Source organism: Carettochelys insculpta, chromosome 18, assembly GCF_033958435.1.
Source record: "Carettochelys insculpta isolate YL-2023 chromosome 18, ASM3395843v1, whole genome shotgun sequence".
Lineage (NCBI taxonomy): Eukaryota > Metazoa > Chordata > Testudines > Carettochelyidae > Carettochelys > Carettochelys insculpta.
Window position 1 is genome coordinate 426,571 of NC_134154.1, and position 23,248 is coordinate 449,818.

A 23,248-nucleotide genomic window follows, 5' to 3' on the forward strand; every position below is an offset into this window, starting at 1 on the left:
AACTGTAGCAAAAACAAGTTGTTGGCAGTTCTGTCTTCTGTGACACAAACTTCCTGAACACGTGTGGATCCCACTTCAAAGGCATCTCAACTGGAGATGCCTTTCAAGGAAGAGAACCAGGCTCGTCCTTCTGCAAAACCAATCTACCCATTTTTTTTCACCCCGTGGCTGGCAAAGCTGGCCTCAGAGGAGAGTCCCTCAGATACCATTGGCTCTGGTTTCCACCTTTGAAAAACAGTCTCCTGTTCCATTTGTCCCTCTTTCCTTGTCCATCTGTCTGCCACGTGCTACTTCTGTCTCATCCCCAGAGCAGACAGCGGTTGCTTCCTTTGGTTAAACATGGACATCCTTCTTGTTCAGTCATGTTTCCACCCTCATTTTAACTCTAGGTTTCAGTTAATCAGGAGGAAAAGGAGTTGATCTGTTCCCAAAAACGTATGAGTCACATAACTTTACCTGGCAGGTCCCAAACCAGTGGCCCAGCCTGTTCATTGGGGTTTGTTGGGATGGGCCAGTCCGAGTCCCAGAGCAGAGCTCAACTTGTGGAAGAGATTTTTTCAACCGCATTTCCATTCTAGCTGTTGTGGTCAGACAATGCCAGTTTGCACTGTGTTAGTGAAATCAGGCCCCTGCACAGAGAGAGACAGCTCCAACCCTGACAAGCTTTCAGTCACTCTGAACAAATAAGGTAGATGAAGAGGCCAAGACAGAGCCAGGCATAGCATTCAGGTCCATTGAGGGCCCATGCACCACGCTACTCACTGGAGCCTCCTGTATGGGCTAGCAGTTTCTCTTAGATCAAACTTCTTGTTAATCAAAACAAAAAGCAGTCAAGTAGCACTTTAAAGACTAGCAAAATAGTTTATTAGTTGAGCTTTTGTGGGACAGACCCACTTCTTCAGACCATAGCCAGACCAGAACAGACTCAATATTTAAGGCACAGAGAACCAAAAACAGTAATCAAGGAGGACAAATCAGAAAAAAATGAGCAAGGTGAGCAAATCAGAGTGGAGGGGTCAGGAAGGGAAGGTCAAGAATTAGATTAAGCCAAGTATGCAGACGAGCCCCTATAGTGTTGTTGTTGTTATAGTTGTTGTCAAATTATGGACAGGCTCTTTTTCTCTTTTAAAGAGAGGCCCAAGTGATTTGGATGCCCAGGTCCTCACCTGCGAGTTCAACTCTCATGGGTAGCTAATATACTGTAGTGCCCTAAGCCCTAATATTGGAGATAAGCCACATGGTCACTACTGGGACATCTCCAGCATGAGAGGTTTAAGCTGGCAGGCTGTGAGCTGTTTCCAGGATGACAAATGTAGGCTGATACCACTCCAGAGCCTTCAGCAGGCTGTTTCTGAGGTCAGGCTCACAGCGGAGTAGCCTTGTGCAAGGGATGCAAGTCCTGGGAGGCAGGTTGGAAAGGTGGGTTCTGGATTCCCTAGCTCCATCTTGTTCCATGCTGGGCCTGGCCCCGCACTGTGGCTTGACCCATTATACTTGGCGCTGGGAACATTGTTAGTCACTCTGGCTGCGGAAGGGTCTGCCCAGCTTGGTCAGGGGGTCAGAGATTGTGGTGGAGCTGGTCACACGCTTTCTAACTGCAATGAAATGTGGTTGTACCAGTAACACCAGGACAATTTTTAAATGCCTGTCAGTGTTCCTGAGGCCAGCTCTAGTGGCTGCCATCCACACATCTCTGTGCCAGGACCTGCATACCCCAGCCTGCTACGAAACAATTGCAGCCCAGTTGCCATGAAGCTGCCCCCTCAAGGCTGCATGAGATATGGGCAGGTGTGCAGGGATCTGGCACAGGGTGCTGGCATCTCCATGGCAGAGGGCCTCATGGTCAGTGCAGAGATTGCCTCTCCAATTACCTCCTGACCCCCCTCAGCGGTGCACTATAGTCCGGCTGGGAGCTGCCATGAACATGCCAAGCACTGGGCACTCCACAGGCATCACAGTGCTGTGACTCTGGAGTAGCACAGCCATGGACAAGACCTGGGGCCTTTTCCTGCTTGATTTATGGCCCCATTGCTGTGCTGAGGTCACAGGGGCTGTGTGGCTAGAGGGATTTCTCCATGTCTTCGCCCCATCTGAGGAAGTGGGTCTTACCCATGAAAATTCATTACCTAATAAATTTGTTAGTCTTTAAGGTGCTACAGGACAGCTTGTTTTGTGTGTGGCTGGAATTCTCTCCATCTGCACACACCTGCATGCTCCTGGGAGCAAGAAAAAACTTCCTTGGCCCCTGAAACAAATGGCTTCTCAGCTTGGACTGAGAGGCACATCAGCAGTGCTCCATTAGGGGAAATAGCAAAATCTCCTGCCCTCCCCCCTCACCGACCCCACAGGCCTTGTTTTAATTAAAACCCTGTCTTTGCTGACAGTGCCCGCTGGAGAGCTAAACAACATGCAGGTATTCTGGAAAGCTTCAAAGGAACCCATCCCAGATGTAAACGGAGCATTTCAAAGGCAGCAGAAGGGGGCTGACACCTGGGAACCCTTAGCCCTGGGAGATGGCTATCATGGTAATTGCTCTGCAAATTCATCAGGCAACCTGAGGATGAACCATCCACTGGTGTGAATGGCACTGGATGGGGCCAGTGAGCATTAGGAAGAAGGTTCTAAGGTGGCAGAGAAGGTAACGCCAGCCCCTGTGGGGAAGGGTGAGCAGGTGATTGCAGAAGGGAAGGAAGGTTGGCTCCATGGCAGGGAAGCCTGAGCGGAGTCCAGGGCTCGGGACACTCAATGCCTAGCGGTCACTCTTGCCCCTGCCAGTGGCCTGTCCTGACCTAGGCTCCAGCTGCCTGTGTTGCCCCTAGTCTGCAGAGGACTACAACACCTGAAGAAGCTGTAATGTGGGCCCAGCAGCATGTGTTGCAGGCTGCTTGAGGTCCACAGCTATGCCATAATGAGGAGAAAGTGGCTACTCGAGGGGGCATCTCTGTGGAGCTCCTAGTGGGCCATACAGGCTGAGTCTCTGGTTCAGTGCAGTAGTGCAGCTCCCGGCCACAGGCTGTGTGGGACTCTTGGCTGCAGTTATGGGAAGGTTGCCTTCAGTGAGTCCCCCAGCCAGGCAGGGCTCTGTTAACAATCCCTCCTTTTGGTCAGCCCAGCAGACCGAACCTTCGTCACAAGCATCTCCCTCAACAATGTGGGGGTGGGGTATCCCTGACTGCACTCCACTGTAGATTTCAACCTGATTTGCCTGGGTCTCTCCACCCCTAGCCCTGCTCGGCCTGACAACATTTTGCTTACACTATTCTTGGAAGCAAAGTGTTAGGAAAACACTAGCGGACTTGGGTTTTGTAAGGAAAGCAGCAGTGGGTTATCTCTGGCCCCTCTCCACTAGGGCAAAGATCCAAGAGCCAGCAGCCTGATGTGTGGCAGGCCCAGGAGGTGGCCTTGGGACCACAGACCTCACTGACCCCTGCCTGGCTTGACACAGAGCTATGGGTAGCCATGCTCCCTGCCTAGCCAGGTCAGCACACAGCAGGTCTCCAGGGTCCTTCGCATGTTGTGCTGGGAGATGGGGCTGGGTGCAGCTCATGCCCATTGGGACTTGACATGTGGTTCCTAACCATGGAACTCTCTGCCTCTGGATGAGTCCATGTGCTCTTCTGATAAGCACATGTAGATGCAGGGTGGTGTGTGCTCTGCAATTAGCTTATCTGCCTTTGCTAAAGCAAGGAAATTGCAGCACAACTGATTTGTTTATTTTCCTCTCTAAAGGTGCTAGTGTGTCCTTCAGATCACATCCCTGGTAGTGCCACCGCCCCACTTTAATAGTAACAGAGAGTAAGCCGTGCTAGTCTATACACTATCAAAACAAAAGGCAGTCAAGTAGCACTTTAAAGACTAGCAAAATAGTTTAGTAGGTGAGCTTTCGTGGGACAGACCCACTTGCCCCAGTTTAATTTCCTTAGCAGTGCCAGTGCCCAGTTTAATTTCCTTCACAGCGTTGCCTCTTCCTTAGTGTAATGTCTGTGACATAGGCCTTGCAGGGCGAGGGCCCCTTTATTTTCCCACCAGCCTCTGTGTAAGGGTGTCTGTGGTTTGACATCCCTCTTCAGCGGGCTCCAATTCCTATTAGCTGCAGCTTCCCAGCTCCCCCGCCCACTGCTTACTCCTTCATTCAGCCCCCATCGACTCCCCTGGGCCAGCTCAGTGGTGGTAACGGGTGGGGAGGAAAGTGTCAAAGAAGGGGGAGGGGTAACGCAGGCATCCTGACCCCTCTGTAGCTACCTTGCCTGGCCCAGGAAGAACGCTTTTCCCTGCTCAGCTCAAGAAGTCAGGGCTGGGAGGCTGGCTGGTTATGCAATGGGCTTATCAAAGGGAACCCAAGGGATGAACATTCCCAGGCAGAGGCCTGGGGGATGTGGTCTGCAGGCTCGGCTTGGCTCTGCTGGCACCATGGAGCTGTCAGGTGCACTCAGACCCAAAACTAGAAGGATACAGGCCAGCAGCAACCAGCCAGGGACCCACAGGGCTTGCACCCCTCTGTTTCTGTTTTCCGGCCTTTCACGTTTATCTAGTGCTGAGGGACGGGGCCCTGGAGAAGCAGGTGCAGCATGGTACAGGCTCCTCACCACTCTGCCCAGGTGTCTCAGCCTGACAAAAGGGGCAGTCCCGCTCAAAGGCTCAGAGAGGAATCTGGGCCTTAGGCTCAGTCTGCATTCTGTCTGCTGAGGTTTGGCATGGGAGAGGGCAGATCCTGTAGAGGGCATCTTTCTGCTATGTGAGCAAAACCCTTTGCCTTTCTGTGCCTCGGTTGCTCCACCTGAAACCTGGTGCTCTGCAGTGCACATTAGGAGTAGTGTTATTCCCCCAGCCCACACTGTGAAGGATGCAGAGCCACTCCTGGGGCTGCATTCCAAACAAGTTACACTGAGCCCACTCCAGCTGATTAAGAAGCAGAGCAGCACATTCCTGGGATTCCCAAGGAAGGGCTGAGGCTCAGCAGTGCAGCACCCAACTGCATGGGAACAGGCCTTTGGAGAGGCATGGGGCTGGGTTGAGCTGGCTGGATCCTGAAACCCACTTGTACCTCTGCAAATCCCACAGCCTCAGTTTACCACAATGAGCCAAAAAGCAGACAACGTTTGTTGAATGTAACTTGGCTTGCTTCCACCCCACCACTGCTGGGCGAGCTGGTCATTGCACTGCCAGACTGGACAGGGAGATGAAGGGAGATATTCCCTGATAATCACCCCACAGCCCACCACTGCAGCCTACTCGCTCACATCCAGCCATGATGCCCCACCCCAGGGGCTTGTAAAATACCTTTCAGAAGAGCAACAGCTGTGCCCTAGAACTGCCTGGGCAGCAACATGCCCAAGGAACCAGCGCAGACCCCCTGAAGGGGAACTTGCACTTTCTTATCTCCAATAGTAACAGAGAGGGAGCCGTGCTAGTATATACACTATCAAAACAAAAAGCAGTCAAGTAGCACTTTAAAGACTAGCAAAATAAACTATTTTGCTAGTCTTTAAAGTGCTACTTGACTTTTTCTCATCTCCAATGAGTCCCTCTGATCCAAGTGGTGATCCCATCCACTCCATGTCTCTTTTGGGGCAACACAGATGATGCCCCAGCAAATGCAAGGCACAGTGGAGTGGTAACCTCCCATTCCGAGGCAAAAGGGGCCATGCTCAAAGTGCAGTGTCACACCTATCAGGGCAGCAGCTTTGCCACTGGAAAATGACGCTGTGCAGTACACCTGCACATGGGGGTGTCAGCGTGGCCCTGGGCCCTGGAACGCCAGGTGCTGTGTTGCCGTGCAGTGACACGTCTAGTGTGGATTCCAGCTGGGCAGCCAGACTGCACTAGCTCTGTGTGGCTCCAGCGGGGCAGGCGTCAGGGGCTGAGTGTTCAACCTGGCAGTGGGAGGATATGTCCCAGGGCAGCCAGTGCAGCTGCCAGGCTGTGGCCATGCTGCATTTTTATCCATACCAGAGCTAGCCCCGGTTTGGAATTACAGCTCCCAGCTGCCAGGGGGGCTGAGATGGCCTCTACCCTGCAAAGCTGCAGTGCAAAGGGGAGCAGGGCAAGCCAGCAGCTGAACTAGACAAGACTTTCAGGGTCCAGTGACCCTATGCCCTTGCCTGTCCCTTAAGGTGACTAGTCCAGTGCAGGCCCTGGGGTGCCTCGTCCACCCTACTTTCTTGTGGGTCTTCCATGCACCCCTCACTTGTCCTCTCTGCCCCCTTGCAGCTGTGACTGTGGCTGGGAGGCTGTTCAGGCAAAGAGGTGCCTTCCCCAGCTCAGGTCGCTACCCCTCCTGCATGGCAGCACCACACCCTGCTGCCACAGGCCGGGGCAGTCCTGTGCCAAAGGATCCATGCCATGCTGCCATCCTGCGCAGCTCCATGGAGAAGCATGCCAGATCCTGCAAGTCAGCCAGGAGGACCCAGGTGTGAAGGGTGCAGCGGGGGTGGAAGTGCCCGGTCTGTGGGTTGTGTTACGCTACGTGGGCCATTGAGCAGCTGGGTGCCATGTGTTTTCTTATCAGCTGGTGGCAGTGGGAAGACCAGATGGGGGCAGGGGCCATCGCTGAGGGAGGAACTCGGCGTCCCCCATCATGTGGCATTTTCTTGCTTTGGAGGATTTGTGCTGGTGGGGGCCCAGCGCTCTTTGGAGCACAGGGTGAATGTCCAGCATGGTAGGGACTTCTGCCCATTGGCATTCCCTAGCCCCAAAGTAATGCAAAGCCTCAAAGCCTGCCAGCCTCCGGCACTGGCAATGGGGTCTGAGAGAAGCACACAGCCCTCTGGGGCTGCTGCAGATTCAGAGGAAGGGCTCCTGCTGCTGCCCAGGTGCTTAGCTCAGCCCTGTATGAAGCCTATGGCTCTGCTGTTGGGTATGTCACTTCCCAGTGCCTCACAGGAGCTAATAGGAGAGGGGGGCCCAGTAAGTGTCAGGATTGGCCCCTATGAGTCTGTGGCTCTTGGTCTGTCCCGCTGTGCATAGCCCCAGCCAGTGACGTGCCTCATCAGAGCGGCCCACTGGCCTCCGACTCAGAACCCACATGTGACCCGGCTTCGTGACTTGTTTTAGTAACAAACAATTTCTAAGTTCAGTGAAGTGTCTGTGTTATAAATGGCTCCAGGGTTCTGCGGGTGGCCTGGCCTGCAGAGGTCAGGCGCAGCACATGCCGAAGGAAAGTCGGGCTGAGGTTAAATGGAAGGGGCAGTGGCAGGGTGGACGGGAAAGGGAGGAGGCCTCTCGACAGACTGAAAAATAATAACGGTTTGGAAAAAAAGATTCAGCACTGCACTGGGGTGTCCTCAGGTAACTAGCATGTGGTATGGATAGGACTGACTGTAGATTTTGCAAGTGTGAGCTGACCCAGGTGAACCTGAGGCTTCCCCTGCAGTTCATACCTCAGCTCACCTCTGGTAACACACCTGCATCTCCCCAATGAGTTTAACATGTGTCACTTACCTGAGCGGAACAGACACCTGGGAAAACACAACTCCTCTGGACATGAGTAGGTGATGCTGCCATCCCATAGGTACAGGTCAAATTTCAGGCAGGTGAGGACCCAGACTGGAATCCTGTCCAAGCCCTCGGAGCCCATGTGAAGGCTGGTGGGAGGCAGCATGGACCTGCACTAATGGCATATGGCCAGGTGTGGGTAAAGTTGAGAGCTGGCCCTGGTTTACTCACTGATCTGCTGTGCAACCCTGGGCAAGTTGCTTCATCCCTGTGTGCCTCAATTTCCTTAGCTGTGAAATGGGGCTAATGAGATGGGCATGGTGCACGGCTCACTACGTGAACTCCTCTGGCACAGGCATGTGAGAATTGCCAGGCAGAGCCAGTGCCCTGTGTCCCACAGTAACCAGGGCCAGATTTTTCCAAAGGAGGGGTGAGAACTCTGCAGCAGAAGATCTGAGGGAATCTGCCCCATTGCTGGTTCTCACCCCGACCTCAATTAGTCAGAGTTTGGCTGAAGCCCTGAAACAGGAGGTTCAACATCCCTTTTCAAATGCATTATCTGTAATTACACTAACTCTGGACAGCCATATAAATGTTTAGTCTATCTGAATCGTGATATGCTCTTGGGCTGTATGGCTTCCTGTGGCAATGAGTTCCAGGGGCTAATTGTCCACTGTGTGTGAGTGTTTCCTTTCCCTATTTTGAATCTTACACAGTTTAACTTAATTGCATGTCCTCTTGTTCCTGTGTTATGCAACAGGGAGAAGAGAAGCTCCTGATCTATCATCCCATCCCCTCTTATCTGGCTCCTGTCCATGGTAAACAATCCCAGCCCCGGTGACAACTTTCCAGAGGAGCTTTTTCCAGCATTTGACAATTTTCAACATTTTTCTCTGGACTCACTCGAGACAGGCACTGTCCTTCTTCAGATGGGGTGGTTAGTACCATGCTGAGCATCCATGCATGGCAATAGCACGGATTTCATTAAGGCATGACAATATTTCTCCATATGCTTCCAGCTCCCATTCCTTGTACAGCAAAGAATCTTATTAGCTTTTTCAACAGTAGCTGTACATTGAGCAGAGGTTTGCTGGAGCTGTGTACATGGTCCCTCGATTCCCTCTTTCAGGTTGATGCCATTAATTTGGACTCCTATAGGGCACATGTAGTTTTCATTTTTCCCTCAACTTCCATTATTACTTTGCATGTGGAGGCATTAAATTTAGTTTGGCCATGTCTACACTACCCTTCCCTTTTGGAAGGGGCATTTAAATGACATGGATCGGAACTTGATAATGAGGCACTGATATGAATAATAACTATGGGCCGAAATGTAAGTGGGTGGCAACCTGGGCTGCAGTGATTATCAGATGGTAGATTTCAGCATGCTGACAAAAGGAAAAAAAATGATCAATAAAATACAGACCCTTGATTTCAGAAGAGCAGACTTCGACTCCCTGAGAGAACTGATGGGCAGGATCCCCTGGGAAGCTCATATGAAGGGGGAGACGAGTTCAGGCGAACTGGCAGTATTTTAAAGAAGTCTTACTGAAGGCACAGGAACAAACCATTCCGATGCGCAGTAAGAAAAGCAAATATGGTAGGCAACCCACTTGGCTTAACAGGGAAATCCTTGGCGAGATTAAACTCAAAAGGGATATGTATAAGAAGTGGAAACTTGGACAGATGACTAAGGGAGAGTATAAACTTATGGCTGAAGAATGTCAGGGAGTAATCAGGAAAGCAAAAGCACAACTGGAACTGCAGCTAGCAAGGGATGAGAAGGGTTTCTACGGGCATGTTACCAAGAAGAGGGTTATCAGGGATTCAACAAGGGCAAGTCCTGCCTGACCAATCTGATTAACTTCTCCGATGAGATAACTGGCTCTGCGGACATGGGGAAGTCAGTGGATGTGATATACCTTGACTTTAGCAAAGATTTTGATAGTCTCCCACAACATTCTTGCCTGTAAATTAAGGAGGTATGAACTGGATACATAAACTGTAAGATGCATAGAAAGCTGTCTAGATACTTGAGCCCAACAGGGTTGGTAAATGGTTCAATGTCTGGTTTGCAGTAGGTTTCGAGTGGAGTACTCCAAGGATCAGTTCTGGGGCCAGTATATTCAACATCTTTATTAATGACTTAGATGAGTGGATGGATTGCACCCGTGGCAAATTTGCAGATAACACTAAGCTAAGGGGACAGGTAGATACATTGGAGGGTAGGGATAGGGTCCAGGGTCACATAGATAAATTGTGAGGATTGAGCCAAAAGAAGTTTGATGAGGTTCAGCGAGGAAAAGTGCAGAGTTCTGCACTTGGGACAGAAGAATCCCAAGTACTGTTACAGGCTGGGAACTGACTGGTTAAGTAGCAGTACAGCAGAAAAGGACCTGGGGATTACAGTGGATGAGAGGCTGGATATGAGTCAACAGTGTGCCCTTGTAGCTAAGAAGGCTAATAGCATATAGGGTGCATTAGGAGGAGCATTTCCAGCAGATCTAGAGAAGCTATTATTCTCCTCTACTGGGCATTGGTCAGGCCACATCTGGAGTATTGCGTCCAGTTCTGGGGCCCCCAGTACAGAAAGGGTGTGGACGCATTGGAGTGGATTCAGCACAGGGCAATGAAAATGGTTAGGGGGCTGGAGCACATGACCTATGAGGAAAGGCTGAGAGAGTTGGGCTTATTTAGTTTGCAGAAGAGAAGACTTAGGGGTGATTTGATAACTGTCTTCCACTTCCTGACGGGGGTGCTGTAAAGAGGATGGAGAGAGGCTGTTCTCAGTGGTGACAGATGGCAGAACAAGGAGCAATGGTTTCAAGTTATGGGGTGGAAGGTGTAGGTTGGATATTAGGAAAAACTGTTTCCCCAGGAGAGTGATGAAGCACTGGAATGTGTTACCAAGAGAGGTAGTGGAAGCTCCATCACTAGAGGTTTTTAAGTCCTGGTTTGACAAAGTCCTGGCTGGGATGACTTAATGGGGGTTGATCCTGCTTGATGCAGGGGGCTGCACTCGATGACCTCCTGAGGGCCCCTCCAGCCCTAGGATTCTATGATTCTATGATATTTTCTTCCTCTGGGAAGCGGGGAGATAAAAGGGTTTTGTAAGGTGCAGGGCGAGGCTTTCCTGGTCTCCCACAAGGCTGCTGGGGCTTTGGATGTGAAAACCTGGTCCAGGCCTGGTTGACAAACTGTGCAGCACCAGACTTGGGAAAGAGTCGGTGCTGCAGTCCAGGAGTGTATTGGCTCCATCTGCTGGTGGAACTTGCCAACTACTGGAAATGACATTCCAATTATACTGGCGCATGCAAATCAGCATTGCTGAGTTCATCCCACTGACTGTTGAGTTACTAGACACAGCAGCTACATGCTCAGAGAGGATGAAAAAATGTGGGCCTAAAGCCAAACTCCTATGTCCATATTTAGGCACCTAAATGCAGTTTTGATTATGTCCTGAACAACAACTCCTTGCTTAGCTCCAAATCTACCGTGAAGCTTGGACTCGTACCCACCATGGTCACAGAGATCTGGGAAGTGGCTGGAAATGGCACATTAAGAGTTTTCTGGATGGACTTTCTTCTTTGCTTCCTATGTACAACTTGGGCAACATTCTCCCTTGCTCATTCTTGTACAAAGCTCTCTTTGTTCTGCCATTTCTGAGCACTCACTTTGCACTCTTGGGCTACAGCTACACTACCTGGGTCTTTGGACATAACAGCTGTTATTTCTAAATAACTGAGCTGCCATCAACACTGTGCACAAGTTATTTTGAAATAGCCGGTGCATTATTGGTAACCCTCGGCCCTTTCCTTCGGAAAGCACAGGTGCCAGCAGTGGCCACCATCACCCATAATGGCCTCACTGATGCTACAGGGAGAGGGAAGCCCTGCCCGCCCCTCCCCACACGCTCCCCCTGACGTGACAGCAAACTAAACAGTGACAAGCAGCCTGTGCCCAAGAGCAGTTTGTGCTGTGGGCACATTTTCACATATAATGACTTTTGGAGCTTCAGCTCTGTGCTAGGCACTTTACAGGCTTCTGCCCCGACCAGCAACCCAAAGCACACCACAGCACAGGCTACAGCGCCACCACTGAGGAGTTGACGGTACAGGCTGTGCGGGGAATGGCCCTGTTCCACCTGCCACTGACAGACCTGGCCTTAGGGAAAGGAGATTACTTTGGGTCCCATGCTTCAACTGAATAGAGAAGTAATTGAATATGAGGTAAGGCTGCCTGGTCTATAGTTCCCTGGATTGTCCTTCTTTGCTTTTTAAAAACTGGGTGCTACAGTTGCCTTTTCCTAATCATCTGGGACGTCTCCTGATCTCAACAAGTTTTTAAAGATAATGGCCAAATGCTCAGCAATGACATCTGCCAATTCCATCAGTACCCTTGGGTGCATTAAATCCAGACCCATGGATCTGTGCTAGCTTTTCTAAATCACTCTTCACCTGTTCTTTCCACACCCAGGGCTGCCCAACTCCTTCCCATACTGAGTTGTTGGGGACCTGACCTTATCCTTGAAGACTGAGGCAAAAAAAGCATTGAGTACTGCAGCTTTTCCCACATCATCTGTCACCTCCCTCATCCAGTCATGGCCCCAAATCCTCCCTGACCACCCTCCTACTGTTAACATGCCTGTAGGAGCTCTTCCTGTTGCCCTTCACATCCCTTGCCAGCTGCAGTTCCAGTTGTGTTTTCACCTTCCTGCTTACTGCCCGCATTCTCCAGCCATAAACTTACCCTCCTCCTTAGTCATTCCTCTGCAAGTTCCCACTTCCCAGCTGCAGCTTTTCAGTTGCACTAAGGGCTTTTATGGACCAGTCGTTACACCCCAGCCCCATAGGGCCACCAGCATAAGCCCCTGCAGGGACCTGCTCATAAAGTGTCTTCTTCCAGTGCAGCTTGAAAATTTTCCCAAGGGCCAGCAGCTTGCCGGGAGCCAGGCTTCCAGCCTGCAGGGCCAGGATAAGCTCAGGCCAGGGCCTATCTCCTTGGGTCTGCTTGCTGTGGGGATGGGAGCGAGGGCTCCTGGCTCCCCGGCCCCCAGTCCGCAAGCCCGCACAGGGCTGGGCGCGATGGGAATATTCGTCCGGCGGTCATGGGTGGCAGGGGAGGAGGGGGCGGGCGGGCGGCGCAATGGTGGCAGCACGAGGTGAGCCGGGCCGGGCTGGGCTGGGCTGGGCGCGCTGCAGTGAGGTGGCCCGTAGGCCCCGTTCAGTGGCTTGGCCCGGGGTCGGGGTCTGGTCTGGGGCGAGCTGCACCCCGGGAGCCGCCGTGCACTGCAGGCTGGGCGGGGCAGGCTGAGGGGAGCACCGGGCCCTGAGAGTGCCCTGCTCCCCTCCTCCAGTACCGCGGGGTCTTGGCCCAGTTCCAGGGGCCAGAGTGTGGCTGTGCCCGGCGGGGTCCTGAGGCAGGGCGCAGGGACAGCCCGTGCTGGGCAGGGAGCGCTGGCTGCTGAGCTGTTCGAAGGGGGATGACAAGTAAGGTAAGAAAGCGCTGTAGGCGCTGCTGTGTGTTGGCTCAGAGGCAGCAAACACCTGTCTTAGACCTGCCCTCCCCGTCCCAGCTCCCATTCTGCCCCAGGTAGGCACGGGGGAGGGTCGGGTCTATTTTGTGTCAGGGGCCAAAAAGTGAGAAGCAGAAAACAGAAACAAAGGGAAAACCCAAGCAGACCTTGCAGGCCATCACTCACTGATTAGGGGATGAGCTTCCCTGGGCAGACCCACTTTTCCAGAGTTAAAACAAAAATAAGAATAGGAGTTTGAGAGGTGGGAGAAGACGGGAAGGATGCTACCCCTTAAGGGAGGGAAGGAAGAATGCAGCACCTGCTTCTGGAGCCAGACAGCACCCACAGCTCCCAGGGTGTGTAGAGGGGCCAGCTGCCATTGGCAGCACAGATCCCAGTGAATGAATAAATTGGTTTACAGGGTGGCCGAGTGGCCCCCCTCAGTGGGAAGCAAGAGTTCTGCCAGAAGTTCCCAGCTTGTTGCAAGATCAAAATTAACTGAGCAAGTCTGTGAATGCAGCCACTATTGTTTTCACTTCATGGTACCTGAACTGCCCAAGATAATCCACTGGTTGCCCAGCTAGAGGTATGATTCAAAGGGGACTGGCCAAAGATATCTCTGTCCAGGTAGAGCTTTGACAGTGAAGTTCTCTGACTATTTTGCTTATGGATAGAAGGTAAGTGATGGATTGTAGTGTAAGCTATGGCTCTCCTCAGCTGTGTAACCGGTTTCAAATCAGGCCAGCTGCAGTGAAAACATTGCTTAAAGGCGGTGTTATACAGGTAGAACTTATCTAATCTGTAACTCCCTTGTTCAGCAATAACTGCAATCCGGCATGATTTTAGTTAAGTGAATGACCACATGTCAGGGTGTGGCCAAGTTTCCAGTGGTCCCATAAAGTTTGTTTACATCCACCATTCCTGGCTCTCAATGTTCTGGGCTTTTATTTTGCTCTAGTGTACCCATAAATGTCTCCTAAGAGCTCAGTAAGCCGTGGAAGTGTTGGTACTGTGCTAGACAATATCGACCTCCTGTGCTCTGGCACATCTATTCAGCATATGTAACGTCCTGAGGCTGCTGGATGAGAGAGATTCGACCTCTATCTAATTTGCACCTGGGAGGGAGTTTTCCTGGGGATTTCCTGGTCTGATCTGAGCAACAGTGAAGAGCTCTGGGTTGTATTTTACAAATGCGGTTGATAGCTAAATATTAGAGCTGGTCGGAATTCACTAACAAAATTAAAACAACAAACGTGTGTGTGTTGCAAAAGTATGCACACAGAGGCTTTTTGGTGAAAACTTTTTTTTCATTTTGCAAAAATCCTCCTCCACTTTCTTTTTAAACTCCCGCCCCCACTCCACTCCCCCTCAATTTTTCCAGTAGGGAAAAGGGGGTAAAAAATTAAATCTAAGAGAAAGCGCAGGAAAAACACTCTCATTGGGGGAAAAATTCATAGTGTTTCTCCAGAAAGAACCACCAGATCTTTCAGTCTGACCTGTAAATCACAAGCCATTACATTTCACTCTGGCTATGGTTATACTAGTGAGTTTTGCACAAAAAAATTTTTTTGTTGACAAAACTAGTGGAAAGTACACACACAAAATGCGTTTTGTTGACTGTTGATGAAATTCAGCACTTTCTCAGACAGTGTTCTGCCTTTCAGCCATGAGGCATAATAGTTCTGTCAACAGATTCTGTGGACAAAAAAGGTGTGTTGACGCTCTGGGAGGCCTTCTCTTGACAGATAGGGCATCTAAAACAAAGGGCAGCTATGCTATTCTTGTAGCTGGAGCTGCATATTTTAGGTTGACTTTCTCCTTTAGTATAGACCTGTCCCATGCCAAGCACTGTCTGTCTGTCTCTACCACCAACCTGACAGTTTCAGCCAAGATTTCGGATCCTGAGGGTGTTTCATTTGTCATTTCAGGAATACCCATCTGGTGCTCCCATCTGGAGGCATGAGAGGAGGTAGCAGGATGGCAGAAGGCGCTGTAGGAGGACTTGATGAGGAACAACCACATGACTGTGGGTAAAAAGGATCATTTTATTTTTTTATAGAAGTGTCATGAGGTTAGAGAAGCCAGAGTGGTGTTCAGATCAGGGCTATTCCTTTTGATTGATGGTTTGCACTTGCATTCCCTGGGGTGAGGGGCATCTGCTCCAGTCAATGGAGACTCAAAGTTGCTCTGTTGACAATATTTTCTGGTTTCAGACAATGATTGTACTGCTCCATCCATATTTAGCCCACAAGCAGAAATGAGCGCTGGGTCGTTGCGTGTGAAGTGTTGGGTAAAATAAGGGATATTCTAAGTGGAAAAAGTGTCAATATTCTAACAGAAGCAATTGAAATTTTCTGCACTTCACTGTCCATGTGATCAATCAGGAAATTGTGCTGCTGTCATCCAATTCTTTAGTGGCACAAGAGTTCTGTAAAATGATGTGGTGTTTGTCCTTTATACTCTTGTGACAGGTCAGGACCCCTCCAGGACTGTCACCCAGTGTGCTGAAACCCCAGTGGGCTTAATTTTTCTGACAGCCTGGGCTCTCTGTATGCCGCAGTCCCTAAATGGGCTCTTCAAGGATTGAGCTCAGAATCCTGGGTTTAGCAGGCTAATGCTCAAACCACTGAGCTATCCCTCCCCCCGAACACAATGGGAGATACACATCTCCTAGAACTGGAAGGGACCTTAGGAGGTCATCTCGTCCAGTGTCCCACCCTCTTGGCAGGACCAAGCACCATCCCTGACATCTATATGCTCTCCAGCTGGTTTTGCCTGAGACACTTTGGCCAGGTCTATACTATGGGCCTAAGTTTGAATTAAGGTACACAATTCCGACTACAAAAACAAAAGCAGTCAAGTAGCACTTTAAAGACTAGCAAAATAGTTTATTGGATGAGCTTTCGTGGGACAGACCCACTTCTTCAGACCATAGCCAGACCAGAACAGACTCAATATTTAAGGCACAGAGAACCAAAAACAGTAAGACTTACTGTTTTTTGTTCTCTGTGCCTTAAATATTGAGTCTGTTCTGGTCTGGCTATGGTCTGAAGAAGTGGGTCTGTCCCACGAAAGCTCACCCAATAAACTATTTTGCTAGTCTTTAAAGTGCTACTTGACTGATTTTTGTTTGATAGTGTATAGACTAGCACAGCTTCCTCTCTGTTACAATTCCAACTACAGTAATTGTGTAGTTGTAGTCGACACACCTTGATTCGAACTTTGGTGCCATCCCCACAGCAGGAGGTTGATGGGAGCACCCCCTCCATTCAATGTAATGCATTCCCACTAGACATGCTAAATCGAACCCCAGGAGATTGACCTCTGGAGCGTGGATCCACGGGCTAGGCAGTACCACACCCTTCAGGCTGCAGGCACAGTGGGAGAGCTTTTCCCAGCACTCAAGGACACAACCCCTCTGGGAGCTCAACATGAGCTAAATCTGTCTTATGCTGTTTAGAGATCTATATAGTGTAAGCTCATGGAATTCACCTGTTTTCTGAGTGTGAAGAGAGAGATGCAGCCTCCTTGCCCCTCCACCCTGCCTGGATAACAGATGTTCACACTGGGGGTCTTACTAAACAAAGGTGATTTTATTAAGTGTGAAAGGTAGGATTTAAGTGCTCATAAGAGAGAACACACAGAACAAAGTAGGTTACTAATCAGAAAAGAACAGAATGTGCATGCTAAGCTTAATACACTGAAGAAACTAACTGCAAGTAATGATTAATCCTTTGGGCTCCTAGTGGAGCACAGGGCCTCCACAGTCATTCTCCATTGCTTGCATCCTTGGCTATGTCTTGAGTGCAGGTAACATCTCACCCTAAAAATTGTTCTACCAATCTTCTTCACAGACCAGCCATCTGACCAGCTGGGGCCCAGTTCCTCCCCCCAAGTTTAGTCTGAGTTATTTCCAGCAGTCATCTGGGTGGGGTAGCCAGGGAGAACTGATAACCAGGATTATGTCTCTCCCACCCTTCAATAGAATTTTCATAAGGTGGGAGCCCTTTGTTTCAGTTTGACCTCAGCTTATTGGGTTTTAAGCTGAATGTGCAAAATACTATTGCAACCACTGTTCTATGTTTGCACCAAATCTTGTGCCACATGGGCCAAGTGAGGTGCCTACTGAAAGTTTATAATTCACTGATTCTGTTTATATTGCTCATACACTGGTATTGTTTATGTTTAGCTGTATAAGTATTGGCTCTGTACTTGTATTTAAATTTCAGTTTAATTGACCTCAGGAGGAGGTGTGGCAACCTGTTGTGAAAGGGTTTCCAGTAAAGCGAAGCAGCACTTGACAGAGAATTGGCCTTATTAGATTCCAGTCACCACCTGAGGAATCTGTGAATGTGTCACCCAGCAGAAGAGAGGCAGTGGCAGAATGCCTGAGAAGGAGTTGAACAGGTGACCCTGCCCATATGACAGGCTGCATCTCAGATGTTCTTCCACACAGGGACAAACAATGAAATTCCCTCAGCCTGAGCAAGGATATAAAGAGGGCCCTGGGGATTCTTACATCTTTGTCTTCATTACAGATACACTGTTCAATATTCCTGCTTGATTTACAAAAATGATACATACATGCAAATAGGATAATCGTACTCAGTAAGCCATAGCCTTTGCAAGGACAAGTTCTCAGTATTAATTACAAAATCAGGGGCTCATTCTCCTATACCTCAACCAAGGTTATATATGCCATCGTGCCAGCAATATCTCACTACTATGTACATTAGATAAACTGGGCAAACACTTTGCCAAAGAATGAATGGACACAGAGCAGACATTAGGAATCTCAATACACATAAGACTGTCAGTGAGCATTTCAGTGGGATGGGCCATTCTACTAAAGACCTGAGAATATGCATCCTACAATAAAGAGACTTTAAAAGATTACACAGTGAGATTTGTGAACTGGGGTTCATACTCAAATTTGACACATTAACGCTTGGTATGAACTCAGACAGCAATTATCTTATGCATTACAAGGACTGCTTCCCTTCCTTTGATGTTCATAATTATCTCAGGTAAAATACTTAACATCCCCCACCTCTCACCTCCCCTTCTTCAGTTCCATGTATTTGATTTGTCAGTTTTTATTGCAATTTTTTTAAACCTCTATACTATATAATTGAGTCTGGACTGGAAATGCTATAGCTCTGAAGAAGTGGGTCTGTCCCATGAAAGCTCATCACCTAATAAATTATTTTTTTAGTCTTTATAGTGCTACATGACTGCTGTTCTCTTTTGTTAGAATACAGACTAACACGGCTACCTCTCTTACAGCTCAGTGTGACATAGTCATAAGCATGTTTTCATAAACATCACAGTAGTGTCCCATTGTGGACTCTATGTATGGTATATCTTCACCTTAAATAATGCATTCATTTTTTGGAGTCTTTATTTCTTAGACTGTGGTCTGTGTGATGCAGGTCTAGATGATCACAGCGATCTCTTCTGGCCTGAGACTCTAGGAATTATACGATGGAAGAGACCAGTTAAAGAGAGTGATACTGGTTTTTTTTCAGCAAAGCATTTGATAGGCTGTCTTGCAAACCTTCACTCCCAAAATTGGTTGCACAAGAAGGACAATTTCTTGGATATAAAAAGTTCAATTAACATGAAATAGCCATAGGTTAGAAGAAGGTTATGGCAGCATTTGGTCCAGCATTTAAAGTCATTCTGAGAGCTGTGGATGAGGAGGTAAGCAGGATGCCAATAGTTTCAGGAGATGATGCCACACTGGGAGGAATTACAGACATCAGTTAGGAAAGGAAAACAAGAGAGACTGCTCCAAAGTTAAAAATGTGAGATGGAAATAACAGTATTGCAAACAACATGACACCTAATACCTCTGGGCACAGGTTGAAATACTCCATTGGGGGAAGCAGTCCTGGGAAGCCATAATGGTGAATGAGATCGTTATAAAATAACAAATACTCTATGCATACTGAGTAACACAAAATATTATGTGATTCTCTTTTCCACTAAAAGCTGTGCTGTCACCAAATCTGACATATGTCTGATTGAATGTGGGAAAGCGCTGTGTGTCTGGACTCAGCATGACTCAAGGGAAAGCGACTTTTGTAAAAGGGCTTCCACTGGTGAGTGATAACTAGTGTACCCTTCAGAAACATTGAATGAGGTCAAGAACTGAGAAATAAGTCCTAAGTAACATTTGTATTCTCCATATATTCCAGTAGATCATAGAATGAAGTGGGAGACTGAAGAGGATCATGGGCATAGAAATTCTGAAGGCTTGGCAGCGCACAGGAATTTATCACAAAGAGAAAAAGCAACTAGCTTTGATGAGGGAAATATATGTGAGGGTGAACACAGGCCAGGTGGCCAACACAGAAATGTTGAGAGCGTAAAGAAATCTACTCCAAATGAAAGACCTTTTAGCAAACACCAGACTGTTCCTCTCCATGTAGGAGAAAGACCCCCTTAAGTGTACAGGGTGTGACAAGAGCTTCACTCACTGCTCGCATCTTCTTCAGCACCAGAGAATCCACACTGGGGAGACCCTATCAATGTACCCAGTGTGAGAAAAGCTTCTGCCAGCGCTCAGAACTGATTGATCACCAGCAAATGCACACTCAGCAGAAACCCTACAGATGTGATACATGTGGGAAAATGTTAATTCGCAGCACGTGGCTCATTCAGCATCAGAATGTTCATATGGGATTGAAACCCCACAAGTGTCCCCACTGTGAGAAAAGCTTTAGCTAGAGCTCATCAGTTATTAAACATCAGAGAGTCCACACAGGAGAGGAAACCCTATAAATGCCCCGACTGTGAGAGCAGCTTCAGATGGAGCTCACCCCTTATAAAGCATCAGAGACTCTGCACAGAGGAGAGACCCTATTAATGTCCCACCTGTGCAAAGTGCTTTATACAGAGTGCAAATCTTATTAAACACCAGAGAGTCCATACTGAGCAGACGCCTTACACCTGTGGGAAATGTAAGGAATCCTTCCTAGTCAGGTCTCACTTCAGGTTGCATCGGCGAACACATGCTGGCCAGGGAGTCTACACATGTGATGGCTGTGAAAGGTGGTTTGGGCACACCGTCGATCTGCTCAGACACCAGAAGAGACATGCCAAGGAGAAGCCCTATCAGTGCTCTGACTGTGACAAACGCTTCAACAAAAGTTCAAATCTTATTAAACACCAAAGACTCCACACAGGGTAGAGACTCTAGAAGAGTCCTGACTGTGACAAAAGCTTCATTCAGAGCTCCCACCTGATGCTCCATCAGAGGGCGCACAGAGGAGACAAGCCCTACAGAGGGGGGGGCCTCATGCAGCATAAGGGCCCAACACCTTGTTTGGATCAACAGATGAATAAACAATCACAGGTGCATACCTCGGGGGAGGTTGGGGGGGGGCGCGGGACACATCCTGAATCCTACCTCCCAGGGCTCCAAGCCTAGGGGGGTCTGCTTCTCAACACCCCCCCAACACACAAACTTAGGATCGCAGCTGCCAGCCCATGCCTGTGTCCAGCTGTAGGCACAACCTGAGCCCCTTTGCGCCCCCCCCCAAACCAGCAACCAAATGACAGCCCCAATCGCAGCTCTTGAAGTGGAAGGGGGGCAGAGAGGGCTAAGATAAAAAAAAAAAAAAGTGTGGAGATTACTGCCTTGCAGTTTGGTTAGTAGGCTTTCAGCATCCCCACTGCAAAAAAGCATTCCAGCACTGCTGAACAGGATGGGGATACATTAAATTAGCCCCTGGCAAAAACTGACCTAACCCATTTTGCATCGTGACTTGCATGCCCCATTATCCCAGTCCTCAATTTCTACCCCAGCTCTGCCAGTGCTCCACAGTCCCAGGCCCCGGCCTCCCAGTCACAGGGCAAGTACACCACATCCCCCTTTGGGGCAGGGCAAGGGCATCACAGCCTCCCAGGTAAGTCCACCTGCTACCCTTAAGCTCTGGGAGCTGTGTCTCTGTGGCCAGAGTCCATAAGGCTGCTGCTCATGGAGCTGTGCAGTCCAGAGGCCTGTTCATAGCATCATAGCATTCAAGGGCTGGAAGGAACCTCATGCGGTCACTGAGTCCAGCCCCCTGTTTCAAGCAGGCTTGCCCCCCGCCCCCTGCCCCCTCCCCGGCCTGCCAGGTCATCCCAGCCATGCTTATGTCAAGCTGGGACTTTAAAAAAAACCTCCAGGGATGGAGATTCCACCCTGTATCTTGGTAATGCATTCCAGTGCTTCACCACCCTCCTGCTGAAATATTTTCCCCTAATAGCCAGCCTACACCTCCCCCTCTGTAACTTCAGACCATTGGTTCTTGTTCTGCCATGGCACCACCAAAAAAAAAAAACAGTCTCACTACAGCCACTTTAGTGTCCCTTTTCAGGAAGTTGAAGGCTGCTATCAAAATTGCCCCTCAGCCTTCTCGTCTGCAAACTAAACAAGCCCAAATCCCTCAGCCTCTCTTCATAGGTCATGTGCTGCAGCCCCATAATCATTTTGGTTGTCCTCTGCTGCAATGCCTCCACATCCTTTCTGTGTGTGTGGGCGGGGGGGGGGGGGCAGAACTGGATGCAATACACTGGATGGGGCCTCACCAGTGCCAAGTAGAGGGGACTAAATTCTTCTCTAGATCTGCTAGAAATACTTCTCCTAATGCACCCCCAATATGCCATTAGTCTTCTTGGCTACCAAGGGCACGCTGTTGACTCATATCCAGCCACTCATCCACTGTAAGCCCCAGGGCCTTCTCTGCTGCATTTCTACTTAGCCAGTCAGTCCACAGTCTGTAACAATGCTTGAGCCTCGTCTATCTCAAGTGCAGGCCTCTGCGCTTCTCCTCAGTGACCCTCATCAGCTTTCTTTTTGGGCCAATCCTCCAATTTGTCTGGGTCACGCTGGACCCTATCCCTACTGTCCAATGTAGCTACCTGCCCCAACCCCACAGCTTAGCATTAATTTGCTGAGGGTGCAAGCCACTTCCTGAGCCAGGTCAGTAAAAAGATGTTGACCAATATGGGCCCAAGAACTGATACTTGGGGCGCACACACACACACACATGAAACCGCCCACCAACCAGCCATTGACCACTACTCTTTGGGCCTGTCCATCAAGCCAGTTTTCTATTCATCTTATAGTCCATGGATCCAATCCATACTTCCATAACTTATGGGCAAGAATATTGTGAGCACTGTATCAACAGTTTTGATAAAGTCAAGGTGTGTCACATCCATTAACTTCCCCATGTCCACAGAGCCAGTTACCTCGTCATAGTCAGTAATGAGATTGGTCAGGCATGACTTGTCATTGGTGAGCACGTTGGCTACTCTCGCTCACTGTCCCCTCTTCCAAGCACTCCAAAATAGAGTCTTTGAGGGGCCCTTCCATGAGTTTTCCAGGGACTGAGGTAATGCTATTGAGGGCGTGGGTGTTGGGAAGGGGGGGGTGCCCAGACTCTCCTTAGGCCACTGGGGCCCAGTCCAGGACTTGTACATTGTTTATACATTGATCAGCATATCACCCCCACAGGTTTTGGCTGTCCCTGTTGCCCAACACAATGGGTCAGGCCACGCTGTGGTTTTCTGATTCCTCAACCTATGCAGCTCCCAGCAGCTGCACCCTCTCAGGCAGTCCCCTTCTCAGCAGTCAGCCCTCCTTGTGCTACTGGGGCTGGGCCATGGCGCTGTGTGGGAGCCCACACCCTTCACAACATGAACTACTCAAGCATATAATCCCCCACTGCTCATGGGCTGGGAATGGCAAAGGCGTATGGGCGGGGTGGGCAGAGGCTAGTCCACAGGTTGAACCTCTTTAGTCCGGCCCCCCACAGGCCCTGCCTGGGTGTTGAACAACGGAATTTGCTGCATCATGCGAGTTGAGTGGTTCCTAGCAGCATGCCCAGTGCTTTATTCACACTAATAATGCTGCCATGGACACCTGATGGCACCACAACATCAGGCATGAAAAACACCACAAGCGCCAGGCTTGCCCTTTGCTGCGGAAGACTGCCGCACTCCACTGTGCTCTACTCACATATTTGCTTAATTCTCTCAGCCCCAGCCGTGTGGTGAGATGACTGTCTTGGGCTGATGAAAGGGGCCTTTGGGCTTGCTCTGAGTGCTCCAGAGTGCAGTGTTTGCTGGTATGAAGGTGACCACAGCCCAGGCGCTGTTGGGTGCGAGGGCTGGCTTCCCACCTGCAATAGACCAGGCCAAACATTTGCAGTGATGTGTAAAGAGCCCAGCAGGGCCCCTTGTGACCATGCTGACACCATGAATAGCCTCACAATGCAATGGCACAAGGCCCACACACCCTTTGGC

The 23,248-nt window shown here is 49.6% G+C and overlaps 1 long non-coding RNA gene across 3 annotated transcripts in view; it reads left to right on the forward strand.

Annotated features, from left to right (window-relative positions):
- LOC142022899 (uncharacterized) overlaps positions 1 to 19,647 on the forward strand; it is a 31,804-nt gene extending 12,157 nt beyond the window's left edge. The window contains exons 3-7 of one of the 3 annotated variants that reach the window (XR_012648067.1): positions 8,195 to 9,034; positions 14,878 to 14,975; positions 17,179 to 17,356; positions 18,944 to 19,053; positions 19,150 to 19,647. This is a non-coding gene — a long non-coding RNA (uncharacterized LOC142022899). Of the gene's footprint in view, positions 1 to 8,194; positions 9,035 to 14,877; positions 14,980 to 17,178; positions 17,357 to 18,943; positions 19,054 to 19,149 lie in introns of all 3 variants that reach the window. The other 2 variants (XR_012648068.1, XR_012648066.1) reach the window with 2 other exon arrangements.
- The last annotated feature ends 3,601 nt before the right edge of the window (positions 19,648 to 23,248 follow it).